Genomic DNA, 17,577 nt, shown 5'->3' on the forward strand with positions numbered 1-17,577 from the left:
GACTGAAACAGATGCAGATACCCACACCTGAACATTGGACAAAGGTAGGGGATTTGCTGGGTGAAGGATTGAAGGCCCTGAAAAAGATATGAACTCTACAGGAAAACCAAGAGAGTCAACTACCCTGGACCCCTGGAAGCCCTCAGAGACTGAGCCAACAAACAAAGAACATCGGTTGGAACAACCATCCCCCGCCACCTGCCCCCCACCCCCTACCCCCTGCCAGGCACTTATGTGGTAGACATGTAATTCAGTCTCTGTCGCTGCCTTGTCTGGCTTCAGTAGGAGGCAATTCACCTGATCTGTCAGAGACTTGATATGACTGTGTGGGGAGATAACTGGGGTGGAGACACCCTCTCAGAGAAGAAGCAGAGGGGGAAGAGACTCTGTGGCAGAGGACCAGGATGGGGAGTAGCATTTGGGATGTAAACAAACAAACAAACAAATAAATAAAAATTTAAAAAGGAATCATGTTTTGTCACTTCTTAGTATGTGTGTTACACCCGTTGAATTTTCTAACGTAAAAGGCCAGGGTCTTTAACATACTTGGAAAAGAAGTGATTTTTCCTCAATTTTGTGAGTGGCTCACTTAGAAGCTGACTTTCCATCCTGTGAGTTCATTTGCTCACTTCAGTTACACAGTAGTTTTCTGTCAGTTCTCTCCTGGAGTTCTGGGATCATGAGCTGCCTGTGGTGAAGGTATCACCACCCTTGCAATCACACACAGCAGATCATAAGCTCCTGGATGGTAGGCCTGAGATCCTTGTTCCCATGATGCAGATCAGTCTCAGGACCTGATGTATGGCAGATTAGCATTCTACCAACTGGAATACGTTTCTGAGCCCAGGACATGGTTCTTTTCTGCATCAAATTCCGGTACTTAGTAAAGTGTGTATCCTATCTGGCACTTTGCTAAGTCTGACTATCAGTCAAAAAATAATTTTTTAGGTGATTAACTTACTTGTTACTTTTCAAGCACAATGATACAGAGCTCTGAGGACCTAGTGTATATCCTGCCACTGTTGTATATATGTAGACACTCAAAATGTTGATCTGATTATAGAAGATAGTAGAATAGTGATAAACAGAAAATAGAAAACGCAGCAGGTAGGATGGAAGGCATAATAAATACCATGTAATCCCCAGAAGAGAATTTAAACTGCTCAAAGCCTGGTAGCCTATACGATGAGATTAGTATAGTTGTGCATGTCTGTTCCTTGTAATAATAGCTACTGTCTATAGTGGCATAGAAGCCACCATAGGCAGTCTCTGTCAGGTTCATTGACAGGAACATGACAGTGATCTTGAATGGAACGTAGATTTACAAAGCTTCTAGCAAATAACCTCAGTGCTGAAAATAACTCTAGTCCTGGAGGACAAAGGCATATAGAATTGGCAGTGGTGTGTGATGCTTGTAGAAGAAAACTGAAATCATTCAAAACTGTCCACGGAGAGGGAGGTCCACAGCGGTTGTCATGGTGACAAAGAGGAAGGTTTCATTGGTCAGTGATACATCTTAAGAGGTAGAGGCTAAATCTGCTCTTTGCATTCAACCAGACATAGTGATCTAATAACCTGGCTCTTGTATAAAATAAAAAAAGCAGAACTGTCCATTTTAGATAAGCCTAAATCTTGGGATGAAGAAAAAAGTAAAGTGATGTTATTCGAAGGAGCAGACATGAGCAAGTTATCTTAATCTCTCTGATAGTACTTTCCCAGGCTTTGAGCAATTTAAATTCTTCTCTAACCTACAAATTACTTTAACATTTCTAAGGGACACAGATGTGTCTTAAATTGATAACCAGAGTGTCAAGCATCACTTCCAGCGACAGAAAAAGAATCCACAGCCTTTAATTTTTATGTCTAATTGACTTCAGTTGAGGTGTAGTCGAATGTATATTATTTCTTAATTTGACACCTTCCAGTTAAGAGGTCTTATTTTATATGTGTCAGAAATGCAGGTGTGAAATTAGTCACCAGGAAGGCTAACTGTTCCAGATTCCTTTGACCTTATGGCTAGAAGGAATTTAATTGTAACCTCATAAAGAGAAAGGAATTCTGGCCACTGGGGAAGATGATTACATGGTCATTGACAATGTGAACTTGAACGGCTACATTAGCTCTTTAATTATAATGAATCCAGAAGAAATGTTCAAGGTTGGAAAGAAGGCACCGGGTAGGGGATAATGACAGGTACTTATGCAAATGCTATCAACAGTAGAAGAGTGAAGAGGCTGGACCTGCTTTAGAGTCTCTTCAGTTGGAGACTTCAGCTAGGAGGGAGAAGTACAGATCTTGAAAATGTTCAGCATTTGTCATGAAAACTACCCTGCAGAGGGACACATTGCTAGTCACTAAATCTCAGATGAAGACTTTTCTTGGTTGGGAAGATGGCTGTTATTGTTTCTCCCTCTTTCAGTCTTTCATGCTTTTTAATGCTGGTTCTCTAAATGGGAATGGGAAATAAAATAACCAAGATGAATATAGCAGATCCCCCTACCGACAAAGTTTTTCTTATATAAATTCTCAAGGGAAAAAAAGTTTATATTTGATTTCTAGCTCTGGCTTCAACGTCTATCAATTCGAAGTACCCAAGGCTGTTCTTAACAGATAGAGCATGTGCTTTAAACCTACATGAATAAATTAATGATCGAAAGACTGGATGATTATGGAGACATGAATGTTGCAATGGAGAAATAAAAGCAACTAAAACTGGATTAAGTGAAACAGCTTCAACATTAGATCTCAATTTACATACCTTTTATAACACTGAAAATCAATGTATTTCTTAGAATTCTGTTGGGCAATCTGTTGAGAACACTTGTGAGAGACTCATTTTTAGTCAGAGATTACTTAATTAAGGCAAGGACATAGAAACAGCTTTTCGCACCCACAGGCAAAGTACCACCATTTGTCAGAGTAATGAAACAGAGTTTTGTATACAGGAAACCAAGCTTTGCCTCTTTGAAACAGTGGAAGAAGGGTCTCCATGAAAAGCAGGAGTTCTTAGCGCATTCATTTTTCATCTCATAATATAGGAAAATGGGAGATTATTCTTCCATGTATGTAAAACTTGTTACAGTAATTTCCTTCTCCTTTTCTTTTTGCTTCTATTAAGAGAGTTAATTTACTTGTTACTGTGATAGAATACCTGACAAGCAATGTAAGAAAGGAAGAGTTTACATTGGCTCACATTCTGTGGGGATACAGTCTACGGTGCTGGGGAATGGGTGGCTGCAGAAACAAGAGGAAGCTGGTCACCTTGCATCTATAGGAAGCACACAGCTAAATAGTGGGGATTGGGTGACTTTTCCCTCTTCTTATTCAGACTGAGACCTTAGTCCATGTGGTGGAATCACCTATATTCAGGATGGTTCTTTCTTGATCAGTAAAAACTCTCTGCACATTTTTTTTCACATTTAAAGAAACCTTTAATTAAAATAGGGGGCCTTGTGACACAGGTCATTGATGGAATTAACATGAAAGGGCCCTGTCCCAAAAAGGAGTTAGTAAAGTTGATCATCTGACAGAGCATCATCCTGCTTGTGACATTTTTGAAACAGACATCAAGGCTTCTTTATCTCCACTGTATAGAGGTCTGCTCGTTTCTGTTTTAAAATGGGGATTTGCTGCCGAATTTCAGCCAGCTTCTTCAGGTCTATGTCTGAGTACAGGATTGTTTCTTCTGTGCCAGCTTTGGTTAGGACCTGCCCCCAAGGATCCACAACAGTGCTGTGTCCCCAAACCACATATGAGGCTTTGTCATCCCGAGCAGGAGAGGCTGTAGCCACGTACACCTGATTATCAACAGCCCGAGCTTGCTGAAGCAACTCCCAGTGGGTTGGTCCAGTGGTCAGATTGAAAAACCTTCACATTATCATCAAAAGATGTGTTTCCAGGCCAAGTCTAAATCCAGTCAATTTGACAATGAATATTATGGTTCACAGTTCAGTATTTTTGTTTGCTCTTCAGGTCTTGATTGAGATGTTACTCTTTTTATGTTTTTCTGTTTCGGGCTTGAACCCAGGCATTGTACATGGTATGTAAGCACTGTGCCACTGAACCTCACAGTCCACAATTTTTTTTCTGGACCTTATATTTTAGTGTTCCCTAGCTTGAGGCAGAAGTTTCACTCTGTCATTAGCTAATCATGATGTTTATTGACATTTTCCTCAAGTCTTTCTTTCACAAAGTTGCATGGTACATGAGTCAGGACTGTGTCTTATTGTTTATACTCAGTCACTTGCGCATATATATATATATGTATATATATATATATGTAATATGTATATATATATAAATTTGGACACAATTGGTTTAGTGAATGAGAGGATTTGCATTTACTTAATGTGTCTTTTGTTTGTTTTCAGTAGAGGGATATCATCTTTGATTGGTGTTGAAGAGGCTCTAGATAGCCTAAGAATGGCAAAGATGTCGCTAGCAGGCCTTGCTCCTCACCCCCATTCCCTCTGTCTTGCTAAAACCATTAGATTACATGCCTAAATCTAATCCCCAAGGTCCATTCCTTTATTTGGCCTCTTCCTCCTTCTGAGACTGACTACCAAGGTCCAGTTATAAAAGGACTGAAGTCCAACAAGCCCCTCCCCCATCTTTGGCCAACTTAATTAACATGCCCAATCAATCTTAACCAATTCATCCTGACACATGGTTTCCCCCCTTACCTTTATAAATTGTCGTTTGCCTACAGGCCATGTCTGTCTTCTCTCTATCTAGAAGTAGTTCTTTGTCCCTCTGGAACAAATAGCCCTCCCCTCCTCCTTGTTTCTTTCCTCCTTTCCCCCATTCTCTATCTCCTCAGTTTGTCTCTTAGTTTCTGCCCTTTGTTTCTCTGGGGCAAATAAATCTCCTTTGTGCTGAGAACTTGGTTTTGGTGTTTCTTGTGCCAAATCCTGGTCCCTTTGATGTCTAATTATTTGGCTTTGTATCTTCCCCTTCTTTCCCTCTCCTGTGTCCTTTATCCTAAGCCTCATTTCTTCCTTTCACCCTTTCTCAAATACTGGCAGTCTCCTGCATAACAACAATTGCTTTATACTATTTATTATATTCTTTTTTCTCTACTTGCTTTTGTTTCATATCCCCCTTCCCCAACAAATGTAGATAATTTTAAAGACCATTCTAAATCATGTTTAGCTTCATAGTGAATATAGAGGACAAATATTTTGTATAGAATAAGAGATATGGATACTTGACACATAGTAATGACCACATCTTGCTTTATTTTCTTCCTTAAATACATAAGAACACCAGAGTAAACATGTTTAGTGGTTCCTTTTCTATGTTTGTGTTGATGAAGAAAAGAATACCAAGGTTATCTGTAGTGCTTTCCTGTGTGTTGGTAGATGTGTCTGTTTCAGTACAAATCATGAAGACTTATGTGACAGTGGTGTGCTGGTAAATTGGCTGTCTGAGAAGAAAAGAAGCTATGATATATAGCATTTACCACTTTCATGTTACAAATAATACTTCTATCACATGGTTTCTTTTTCTTTTTCTTTTTTTCCCAGGATAACATTACTGAATACAGGGACAGGTAGAATTTGCACTTGTGAATTGGTCTCAGCACATCACTGTTATATGAGGGGTCACAGGCTTATAGAAAGGGGAGCTGGATAACTGATTGTAGCTTGTCCAGCATCTTGATTCCCTTTTCTGGAATCTACTCTCCCTATGACATACTTGTCAAATGACATATTATGATGGGGTGGGCCAAGGAATGGATTTCTTATAAAACTTGGATTTTGATTGATTTGAATGCTTTCATGACCAGAGGAAGTACAAACCTGGAGTAGATATAGTGGTCATATCCTTCCTATCAGCTTGGAAGAAACCCCCCTTGCAGCAAAAGGAGAATAGAAATCGAATATACAGATTAGAAAATGTCAGGCCTCTAAGCTGCCAAGCAGTGTTCCTGTCTTGGGTCAGTGAGACTCCTTAACTCCATTGGTTTAAGCAAGGTTCATGCTGTTTGAAGTTCATGATCGTAATGATATAAAGGATTTGGCTGAAAGTCCACAATCTACCCTGCCCTTCGCTCTCATGTTTGTACTGCTATCACTTCCCTAGAAATTAACCTTTGGGACCTTTATTGAAGGTTTACAATAGAGAATTATTTATCTCTGTCACAGTAATATTCTCCAGTAGGTGAGCTATTTTCCAAGCATCTTTCCTGGAGTTCCGACTTCCCTCCAAACCATTCCTGGAAGTGAAAGGGCAATCAGAGTCACAAAGGTCTAGACTTCAACTATAGCATCAGTACAGCAGCTCTGGGCTAACCTACTTAAAACATTTTTATTTCTTTTGTAATTGACATTTGTATAAATCTTGCCCTGGTGAGGCTTTAGGTCAAATCCTCAAGAGGCCATCTTGAGTCCAGGGTCCATAATAACACCCCTCTTGCTTCTGTTTTCCTCCCAGGCATAGGTCTTTATGATCTCCTCCAGTGTTCCTACAACTGCCACTTACAGAGGTGGCTCTTTGGAGAAGGATGGATTATCTAGAACATATAAATATGCAACTAGCTCATAAGACAAATACTATCAGAGTCTTAGTGGAGGGCAACTTAATGCCAAGAGAAGGAGCCCTAGTAGTGGAATTTCTTCCATGACCTAAAAGGCAGAGAAGTTATACATGGGGAATGTACTATGATTGGGGTGGAGTGCTTTTCTTTTGAGCCTTTGAAATTTATCACGTAGGTGACTAAGGGGAGTCTTAGAATTGTCTGGAGTCAAAGGTAGTGACAACTTCTCTTTAATCAGAGACCCATCTTGAAATAAACTGAAATCTACTGTCAATACATGGAAAGTTGCTTGTGCCACCAGCAGTAATATTTGCTTTTGGTTTTTACCAGAAAATATAAATGAGTGAAATGAATTAGGATATGTCTGAATTTTTGAAAAACTAAACCAAACCAAACCAACCAACCAATCAAACAGAAACAGCTCTTAACACTGTTCTCGAATATTTTTCTTATTTAGTATTTGAGTATGCTTACTCATAGGCCTTGCAGATATATATATATAGATATACATACATACATACATATATATATATGTATATCTATCTATCTATCTATCTATCTATCTATCTATCTATCTATATCTATATCTATCTATCTATCTATCTATCTATCTATCTATCTATCTATCTATCTATATATATATATATAGAGAGAGAGAGAGATCACACACCAAAGTCACAGCTATGTGTGATAAATAACAGAAAGACAAGTATGTGGCTTTGGAAAAACAAAACCTCAAAGTTCACAGTAAAACCAGAGGACATCCCAGAGCATGATCATTTATATGAATTGGTAAAGTGCCAGACCTCAGTGCAGAGAACAAGCAAAGTGACGTGGAGAACATTGGCTGTGTTCTAACATGCCCTAGGCCTCAAATGGAAGTCTGAGTGTATAAAATTTGGAAATTACCTTAAATCCCATGGGCTTTCCTACGGGCCTTCACAGTGTAATCACACAAAATAGGATTATGTAGTGAGTATTTTCATTTACAGAACGTGTTCACTTTAACCCTGAGAGTTTATTGAGTGTAACCCACTTAACAGAATATCAAACATATTTAGCTCTTTAAAGGTAATTATGGTAGGATACACAATAGCTTTGAAATGTACTGTATTCTTTCTCTTATTCTGTCTCGTTAGAATCATTTAGCAATGATATTTGTCTTTGATGTTAACTACTCTTACCCTTTCTATGTCAACTTCACTTTAATAAAAACATTTATTTCCAACAAATGTCTTTGCCTATCTTAATTTTATAGGTTACATATAATAACATCAGCTGTTAACTTGACACACCAGGGAAGAAGGCATTTTCTCAATTGCTGAATGACACAGGAGGATCTAGGCCACTGAGGTAGCATTATCCCTTCACTGGGCAGTGTAAGGAAGGTAGCTGAGCAGGCCAGTAAAAGAAAGCCAGGGAAGGCCAAAGGAGGGAGCCTGGTGGGGCAGTGTCCTCTGTGGTCTTGGCATCAGTTCCTGCTCCCAATTCCTGCTTGATTTTCTGCCCTGACCTCTTGCAAGGATGATCTGTGATGTAGAAAGTGCCATCCAAACAAATCTTTTTCTCCTCCACCTTAGTTTAGTCAGTGTCCTATCCTAGCTGCAGAACACAAAGTAGGAGATACTATTTCCTCAGTTATACATTTTTTATAAAGTCAAAGAGAATATCAACTAGTCTCTGGCCATGGTTCTTCCTCCTGTCTCTGAGATGGAACAGCTGAGTGGATGAACTGAATGGGGCGCTTACTGACATCTACTAAGTCTAACTTATGAAATGTAAAGACACACACATTGCGTTTGCTTTAATCTTCATAACACACTCTTATTTGAAGTAGTAGAATCCATCCATTCATCCATCCCTTAAAGGATGTTGTAAGCGGATTACTTACATGTCAAGACACATGGCATGTTCTTGTGTGATTTTAAAGACATTGGCACAGGTACCACCCAAAGGTCATGGAGACTCAGGAGCGACAGTTTGTATATGTGCTTACTGCACCATTTCCTAAAGCGTATCTAAGTATGAAGAACCCCTTTGGTTTTCTTCTTTTTCTTTGTGAAGGTAGGCTGGAAAAATCTAATTAGGAGGATTTGTAAACATGTCCCACCCACTTTGCCTATCCTCGAGAACTAAGTATCAGATCTTCTGGTCTTGACTGGCTTATAGATCAATAGTTTCTTCATTTAACAAATATTTACAAAAAGAACATGTAAATTAATTGTTACTTCTAATTCTGCTGTCATTGAAAGAGAGTGGATCTTGTAACAAATATTTACAAAAAGAACATGTAAATTAATTGTTACTTATAATTCTACTGTCATTGAAAGAAAGTGAAAAAACAAAGAAAAGTCAATTTCTCTAGAAAGGAAAGAGACACTGAAGGATGAAAATGCGTGCCAAACTTTACAACATCTTGGAGTGTTTACTAAGCTTCATCATGCTTAATGCAATATGCATTATTTGATTTCACTATGAAACTAATAGTATGATATATTTTTTTTTTGTAATGTAGGAAGCTATTCTATGGCATGTGAGTTTATTTCTTGTTAATGAATTACTGTTTGGACTGTTTTCAGATTGTCTCAGGACTCTGAGTCTTGTTTAAAGATGGTTATTGAAAAGAGATGAGAAGCACAGTCTCGGCTTTTAGCCGGCTTCACACGTGTAGATCTTGTGGGCAAGTTTTTCGACAAAAATGCCCAAATTCAAGGTGACACGTGTTGCCAAAAATCAGGAGAGGCATACACCTCTGGCCCAGCAGATTCTGGCTGGGGACTCAGTGCGCGCGGGGACCCGAGAAAAACGGCGGGGTCGAAGAGGAGGAAGAGTATGTGGGACCCGAGCTGAGCAGATGGATTTTGCAGCAAGTCTGGCAGCAGCAGGAGGAGCTCGAGACTGAACATGGGACTGGAGATCGGCCAGCAAAACCGCGAGAGCGCGCCGCCCGGCTGGGGCCGGGAGTGCCACAGGATGGATCAGATGAGGAAGATGAGGAATGGCCTACCTGGAGAAGGCAGCCAAAATGACTGGGGTGGACCACCAGGCAGAGGTGGTCGTGGATGATGAAGATGATGATGAAGATGAGCGTGCCATTGAAATGTTCATGAACAAGACCCCTCCTGTCAGGCACACCCTGGCCGACATCATTATGGAGAAGCTGACTGAGAAGCAGACCGAGGTGGAGACTGTCATGTCAGAGGTATCGGGCTTCCCTATGCCCCAACTGGATCCCCGGGTCCTGGAAGTCTACAGAGGAGTCCGGGAGGTATTATGTAAGTGCCGCAGTGGGAAACTGCCCAAGGCCTTTAAAATCATCCCTGCACTGTCCAACTGGGAGCAGATCCTCTACGTCACTGAGCCTGAGGCCTGGACTGCAGCCTCCATGTATCAAGCCACCAGGATCTTGCCTCTAACCTGAAGGAGCGCATGGCTCAGCGCTTCTACAACCTTGTCCTGCTTCCCCAAGTCCGAGACGACATCGCTGAATACAAACGACTCAACTTCCACCTCTACATGGCCCTCAAGAAGACCCTGTTCAAGCCAGGAGCCTGGTTCAAAGGAATCCTGATCCCGCTGTGTGAGTCCGGCACCTGTACTCTCCGAGAAGCTATCATCGTGGGTAGCATCCTCACCAAGTGCTCCATCTCTGTGCTTCACTCCAGTGCAGCCATGCTGAAGATAGCTGAGATGGAATACAGCGGTGCCAACAGCATCTTCCTGCGCCTGCTGCTGGATAAGAAGTATGCATTGCCCTACCGGGTGCTCGACGGTCTGGTCTTCCATTTTCTTGCCTTCCGGACGGAGATGTGTCAGCTGCCCGTGCTCTGGCACCAGTGCCTGCTGACACTAGCACATCGCTACAAGGCTGACCTGGCCACAGAGCAGAAGGAAGCCCTCCTGGAACTGCTTCGGCTGCAGCCCCATCCACAGCTGTCCCCTGAAATCAGACGTGAGCTTCAGAGTGCAGTCCCCAGAGATGTGGAAGATGTTGCTGTCACCATGGAATGAGAACAATCACCTCTGTTGGTCCAGGAGGCATGGGAGGACACCAGGACCCTGAGTGGTATAGTTAAAAGACATAGGTCAAGACACTTAAGGGTGACTATGGCATCCGTGGCTCCAGTCCTGGGCAAAGAGGACTGCATCTGGTGGCTTTCTTTGCCATTTTAGGCTTTGGTCCCTGCTCACTTCTGGAAGCTAACTGGAGTTACCCCAATTCAGCACCCCCACACCCCACCTGGCACTTGGTATAAGGGATGCTCTTTCCATATACTGTGAAAGCATACTGGGGTGCAGAGAAAACAAAGGCGGTGGTTTATTGCAAAAAAAAAAAAAAAGAAAAAAGAAAAGATGAATATTTGAAAAGTAAAATGTCAGCATAGTCTTGAACTCAGGATTATTATCTTTGAGGCCAGTGTTTTTAATGACTTCTCTGAGTAAATTGGAGAGGTTATCCAAATGTCTTATCAGAAACATCCCAGACTTGGCAGCTCCAAAGGCACTATTGCCACACATGATGGGGTCTAATGCTAACAGGAACAATAATGCGTTGTGGAGGTAGGATGCTATTCTAAGTTAAAATAATCCTCGGGGCTGGGGAGATAGCTCTGTGAATAAGTTGCTTATAGAGTAAGCATGAGGACCTGAGTTTGATTCTCAGAACCCGTGTAAAATAGTTAGGCATGGTGATTCACACTTACAATTTCAGTGTTTGGGAGACAGAGGCAGGTAGAGTCCCAGGACTCTTCAGCCAGCCTGTATAGCCTACTAGAAAAGCTCCTGGCCAGTAAGTAAGAGCAATAGGAGACAACCTTACAAAGAAAACGGAGCTGGCCCTTGAGAAGCAAAACCATTGTGGCCTTCACATGTGCATGCATACACATGTATAGCAAAAAATATCTAGTCAGTTAATGTTCTTATCGTTCATAAGAACTTTTGGGTGCTTCACTTTCAGTTGTAGCTTGTCACTTATCAAGTAATCAGTCTATAAAGAGTCACTGAATGGACATTGAATGACTATACAGTCTTATTAATTATTAATTTGGTCAATTAGAAATAAAGCAGATGTAACTTATTAGCCACAGGCGTAACTGGTAATTCATCAGGCAGAGCTTAACAAAGCATTTATTTAGCTCTTTGCACCTCCCTGTGTGACCCTCTCTTCGGCAGCATTGCCGTCTGTCTCCTCGCTGCTTGTTGGAAAGCATAGAAGAGTTAAATGAATTAAAATTTGCACTTTCACAAGGACCCCAGGAGATTCTCACATACAGTTTGAGAAGTACTGCTCCAAGGCACCTTAGAACTGAGGTAGATTACAAAATTTCCGGGAATGCCTTTGCCTTGCCTGAGCTTGCTTGCATTGCCAATTAGCTGAAAACACATGAGCTAGCAATTAACAAAGGCAGAAAGAGTTCTGTTCCAAGCTGGTGGTATCCACAGAAAGGAGTGTAGAGAGGAAAGCACAATCATAGCCAATTAGGTCTACTGGTAAAGTTCTGCTTTCTGATATTTCAAATTTTTACTTCCATCACCTGCCATAAACTCCTGCAGCCCTAGGGGGCAATGTGGTATGGTAAAAACATTCTGTACCAGGTCCCCGGTGATCTTTGTGGTCCTTTGACCTTGACAAATCAATTACAATTCCTTTGAGCCTCAGAATTTTGAGAATTAGGAAAGCAGTGTTGTTGTAAGCAAAATAAGTCTCATGCCTAGCTCACATTGGGGACTCTGTTTCTCTCCTTGTTGTCTTCCCCATGTCTAATTTATGGAATGAAGATCGCTTCCTGCTTTTCAAAGGCTGCTCCATCAGAAGGATGATGTCATCTATAGCTGGATTGATAGGGTACAGCTTGCATGCAGCTTCTCTGTACTTCTGAAGGGAAGGGAGACTTCTAACTACTGTCCTTACAGTGGTCTCAGAAAAGCTTTAGCCTCTGGATTTTCTTAACAGCCCTGGTGGTAGTAAGCTATATTGGTGGTAAGACTTGACATTCATAGGTGTAACCAGAAGCAGAAGGCACACATTAGAGTTTGCAAAAAAAAATTGCTGAGGCCCAGAATTCACCCTAAAACTAGATAAATAGACTCTCTAGGGTTAGAAAGGTGTTTAACAAAGCAACTCACGTGACCTTAGGTGAGGTGTTAGTTTAAGAATCCCATAAACTGTGTGTTATAAACTTAGTACCACTATGAAACATTCATTAATGGGTTTAGTACTTAGTGTAAGTACCATACTTTGGCCCCAGAGGCTATAGCTCCTCCATAAGCAAATTCATGTGGTTTTTGTGGCTTCTGAGAGTGTGATAGGTACGAAATATATATGCTGAGTCTGAATGTATCTGATATGCATTAAAAAAATTCTCAACATTCCGTGAGATCAATGAGACCTTGGTGGTCTCATTTCATGCACTCTAGAACATTCGAAAGACTGTGACATAAAGGGTTTTTTCCCCTTAGAAATTCACAGGCATTCCTAGTTCATATTTTTGTGATAGAGCAATCATTTGCCCTCAACTAATGTTAGACAAAGGAGAGGATATTCGTTCATTTACCCAATATTTGTATATTTTCTTGATTTTTTGAAAGCTTTTCAAAGTTTTGGTTTTCCTTTTTTTCTGTTTATAAGAATGATCAGTGAAGACACTTTGGAACAGCTAGAAATAACTTAATGTCCTTCAAAACCAGTGGTTTCCAAACTGTGGGTCATGACCTTACTGAGGTTAAATGACCTTTTTGTAAGAGTTGCATATCAGGCATTCTGCTTATCAAATATTTACATTATGATTCATAGCAATAGCAAAATTATGGTTATGAAGTAGCAATGAAATAATTTTATGGTTGGGGGTCTTCACAACAGGAGGAACTGTATTGAAGTGGTGCAGCATTAGGAAGGTTGAGAACTACTGCTCTCAAGTGTACACATTTGAGAAGCAATGAAGACATTTGAATTCATGCATAGTTATTGAGGATAATGAGTCATTTCTCCCCAGGATGAAATAGGATTATACTAGCTACTCTTCCCTCTTCTCCCTTTCCCCTTCCTTCTTTCCCTTATCTTTGTCTTTCTTTCCCTTCCCTCCCCTCTCTCTCTTTTTTGTCTTTCTTTAAAAATATTATGTGTATTGACTACATGTAAGTCTGTGTGCTACATGCATACCTGATGCCCAAGGCAAGAATAGGGCATTGAGTCGTCTGAAACTGGAGTTCTAGATGACTGTAAGATGTTACATGGGTACTGAGAATCAAACCCAGGACCGCTAGAAGAACAGTCAATATTTATAACCACTAAGACATCTCTCCAACTCTCTTGTTTTTGTTGAGAAAAGGTTGTATGTATCCCAGGTTAGCCTCAAATATGCTATGTAATTTGGGTTAGCCTCTAACTCCTGCTCCTGTCTTTATCTCTTAGATGTTGGGATTAGGTAAGAAGTTAGCTAGTGCTGGGCAGTGGCAGTGCACACCTTTAATCCCAGCACTTGAGAGGCAGAGGCAGGTGGATTTCTGAGTTCAAGGCCAGCCTGGTCTACAGAGGGAATTTCAGGACAGCCTGGACTACACAGAGAAACCCTGTCTCGAAAAAAAAAAGTAAAAAAGTTAGCTGGATTTTATATTATAGGTGGAATTATTATGTTAAATAACTTTGCTACACACAAACTGTCAAAATGTTATCAGGAAACTAGAATGAACTTTGACAAGTGCTTTCTGCATCATTTTAGATTATCGTGTGTTTTTATATTTCCTTTTATTAATTGAGCTTTATTCAGGGCTGAGATTGAATGCAAGGAACTCATACATGCTAATTATGTGTTCTACTACTGACTACATTCCTGGTCTAAGGCTGTGTATATGAAACCAGTTTTGCATATCATGGATAATTCCACTCAATTATAATGTTTAACCTTATTGGGTGTGTTGTCATGTTGTTTGCTAGTATTTTATTGAAGGTTATCTATCATCTTTCTATCTATTACTTGCAATTTCTTTGTCTGGCTTAGGTATGCTGGCCTTGTAAAATATTTCTGGGATATTCCCTCTAACTAATTGTTTAGAAAGAGAATAGATATCTTCACTAATTCTCTTTTGATTGTTTGCTGGTAGAACTCGTTTATGTACTGCGTATTCTTTTGGTGGAAAGTTTTGTTGCTTTGTTTTTTTTTTAAATAATTTATTTTTTCTCAAATCATAATTCATTCACACAGGGGTTATAAACACAGAAAGGCAGGATGTGGGGAAGGGAATAACACTGGAGTGTGGGTGTTTAGGGGGAATACAGATATATTTCAGAACCGAGTATCAGCTGGGTGAAGATTCAGGGGGCAAGTCACTATGACTCTGCTATGATTCAGTTGTCCTTATCAAAGTTGGTATTGTCTGCCAAGGCTACCTATTTACAAGGTCTATGACTACTCAGGCTTGTAAATTTCCACAAAAGCTGCCTGTTTACATTAGCTTATAGCCATCTGTTTCAGTGTTTTTCCACTGAGACCCAAGACTTGGTGTTAGTATACATGTATGTCAGGCCTATTGCTGATTTTAGGCCTATGGCTAATTTTAGGCCTTCAGTGTGTAAGCAGGGCTGCCCCTGACATTTGATTTTTGTTTCATTTTTTTTCAAGACAGAAATTCTCTGTGTAGACCTGACAGTTCTAGGACTCACACCGGAACTCGCTCTGTAGACCAGGCTGGCCTGAAACTCACAGGGACCTACCTGTCTCTGTGTCCCAATTGCTGGGATTAAAGACATGCACTACCACTGTGTGGCTTGGAAAGTTTCTAATTACTTCTTTAATTTTCTCTTTATTTGTCCATTTGAGCTTTTATCATTTGAGCTTATTTTTCTATGAATTTATTTATTTGTTCAATTTATTGACATATAATTATTCATAATCATTCTGTAATGATTCTCCTTTATTTTACATGTCAGAAACCTAAGTTATAATTTCTATTTTCATTTATGATTCTATCTGAACTTTCTCTGTATTTTTCTTCATCTGAGGTTTGTTAATTGTGTTTATGATTTTGAGGAGACACCTCTTAGTTTTATTGATTTTTGTTTCTACTCTTCCTGTTTCTTATTTCTAATCTGATCTTTATATTCTTCCTCATGGGCTTCGTCTGTTCCATTTAATAGCCCCTGGAGGCACATTTTTGGGTTATTAATTTTAAAAGTTTCCATTTTAATTTAGGCCACTTATTATGAATACATCAGTTTGAACTCTTTTTTCTTACTGATTTAATTATAGATATTTCTCGATTTTAATTTTATTTGTGTGGAATACCTTTATCTGTCCTTTAATTTCCAGTCTATATGTGTCATAAGAGTTAGCTTCTTCTATAGGCAGCATATGATTGAGTCTGTCTCTAATCTATTCACCTACCCTGTTTTTTATTACAGAGTTTAATTCTTTCCAACTGAAGTTATTCTTCACACATAAGGACTTACCCCCACCATTGTGTTGTTTTTTGGTTGTTTTATAGATATACTATTATCCTGACTCCCCCCCGCCCCATAATTTGGCTTATTAACAAATTAGTTCTACATTCAGAATATACCTTGAATTTGTTTACATTATTTCTGTTAACACTTTGACAATCCTTGTTTTACAATAAACATTACTTTCGATCTTAAATTAGAACTAATTGTATCCATGCTTGGTCTGTTCATTAGTCATCATTACTTGAGAGTGCTAACTGCCTGCTCTGTGGCACAGAACTGCAGTGAGAGAAATCTGCTTCTCTTCTGTTATTCTACTAGTAAATGGTGCTCAATGTAAGATGTCTGATAATGTACTAAAATGATCATAATTATTTGATGACTTGGTTGAGTGTCTTACAGAGAGACTAAAGTTAATGTCTTTAGTCTGAGAAAGCATTCATGTCAATAATTCTCTTAGGTCAAGCCACTGAAGCACTATGGTTTTACTTTTGTTTCTTTTTACCATCATTCACTCAATGTGGATAACTTTTTAATCTGAGACATTCCTTCTGAGAATTTTCTTTCTTAGAGGTTGTCCCTTTTTCAGAAATTTCTTCAGGGTTTCTCTTGGCAGCAAGCACTCTCAAGTTTATTGAAATAGTTTTCTCATTTTTTCCAATCATTTTATTTGTTTTTTTTCTATCATTTAGGTAATATGATTTGATTTTCCTCCAGCTCCCATTATGACTGTTGAAGTTGTTTTTGACTCTTTTTGTAGTTTCTTCTTATGTAAGTTGTCTTTTCTTTTTCAGTGTTGGTTAGCCCCATTCCCTCTGGTAGTCTGAAGTTGCACTGTGGTTTTTTTTTTTTAATCTCTCTTGTTTTTGCTTAATATATGTCATTTCTGAATTAGCTTCTTGAGTTAGTCTTATCAATTTGAGAAAATATCAGTCATTTTCTCTTTTAATATTGCTTCTATTTTCTTGATTTTATCTTTCAAATGTGAAAATCTGCACTTTCTACCTCTGGTTTGTGTTAAATTGTAAGCAACTTCTTCAAATGACTGTATTCACTCATCAAATTATTTATATATACTTATCATCTGCTGTTTAATTGCACTTTAATTTTTCATTTTGTTAGCATTTTATCTCTAGAAGTAAAGATTTGTGTTATGTTAGGAGTTTGAACATTTCTGTGATGACTCATTCTACTGGCAAACTTTAAACATGTCTTTTATTATTTTGAAGCACACTTAATTTTAACGAGCTTACTGCTCTGTGAGCCTGTGTTTGTTAGTTTGTTCTCAATTTCTGCTCATTTGTTTGTTCTCAATTTTTGTCTCCTTGGACGCCGCATGTCTAATATTAACAGTGAATTTTATTCTCTGCAAATCTTTTCCAGAAACTTTTTGAGGTGTGTGAAGCAACTTCCTTCTTGTAGGGAGGAACATATTTTCTTTGGACATGCATTAGAAGATATTCCTAACTAAAGTTTAGTTTCTAGTCAATGTTAGCTTAGGTTTTCTATACCTGGTGTGAGGTTTGATTGTAAATACCTGTGGATGGGAATTCCCTGAGATAAGCTTGTTCTCTTCTCTTTCTGTAGCAGCCTTTTCTTTTTC

At 39.4% G+C, this 17,577-nt stretch overlaps 1 pseudogene; it reads left to right on the forward strand.

Moving 5' to 3' along the window:
* The first annotated feature begins 9,236 nt into the window (after window positions 1-9,236).
* LOC114613120 lies at window positions 9,237-10,549 on the forward strand (annotated as a pseudogene).
* Window positions 10,550-17,577: the final 7,028 nt, after the last annotated feature.

The sequence above is a fragment of the Grammomys surdaster genome, unplaced genomic scaffold, assembly GCF_004785775.1.
Source record: "Grammomys surdaster isolate TR1022 unplaced genomic scaffold, NIH_TR_1.0 126189, whole genome shotgun sequence".
Taxonomy (NCBI): Eukaryota; Metazoa; Chordata; class Mammalia; order Rodentia; family Muridae; genus Grammomys; species Grammomys surdaster.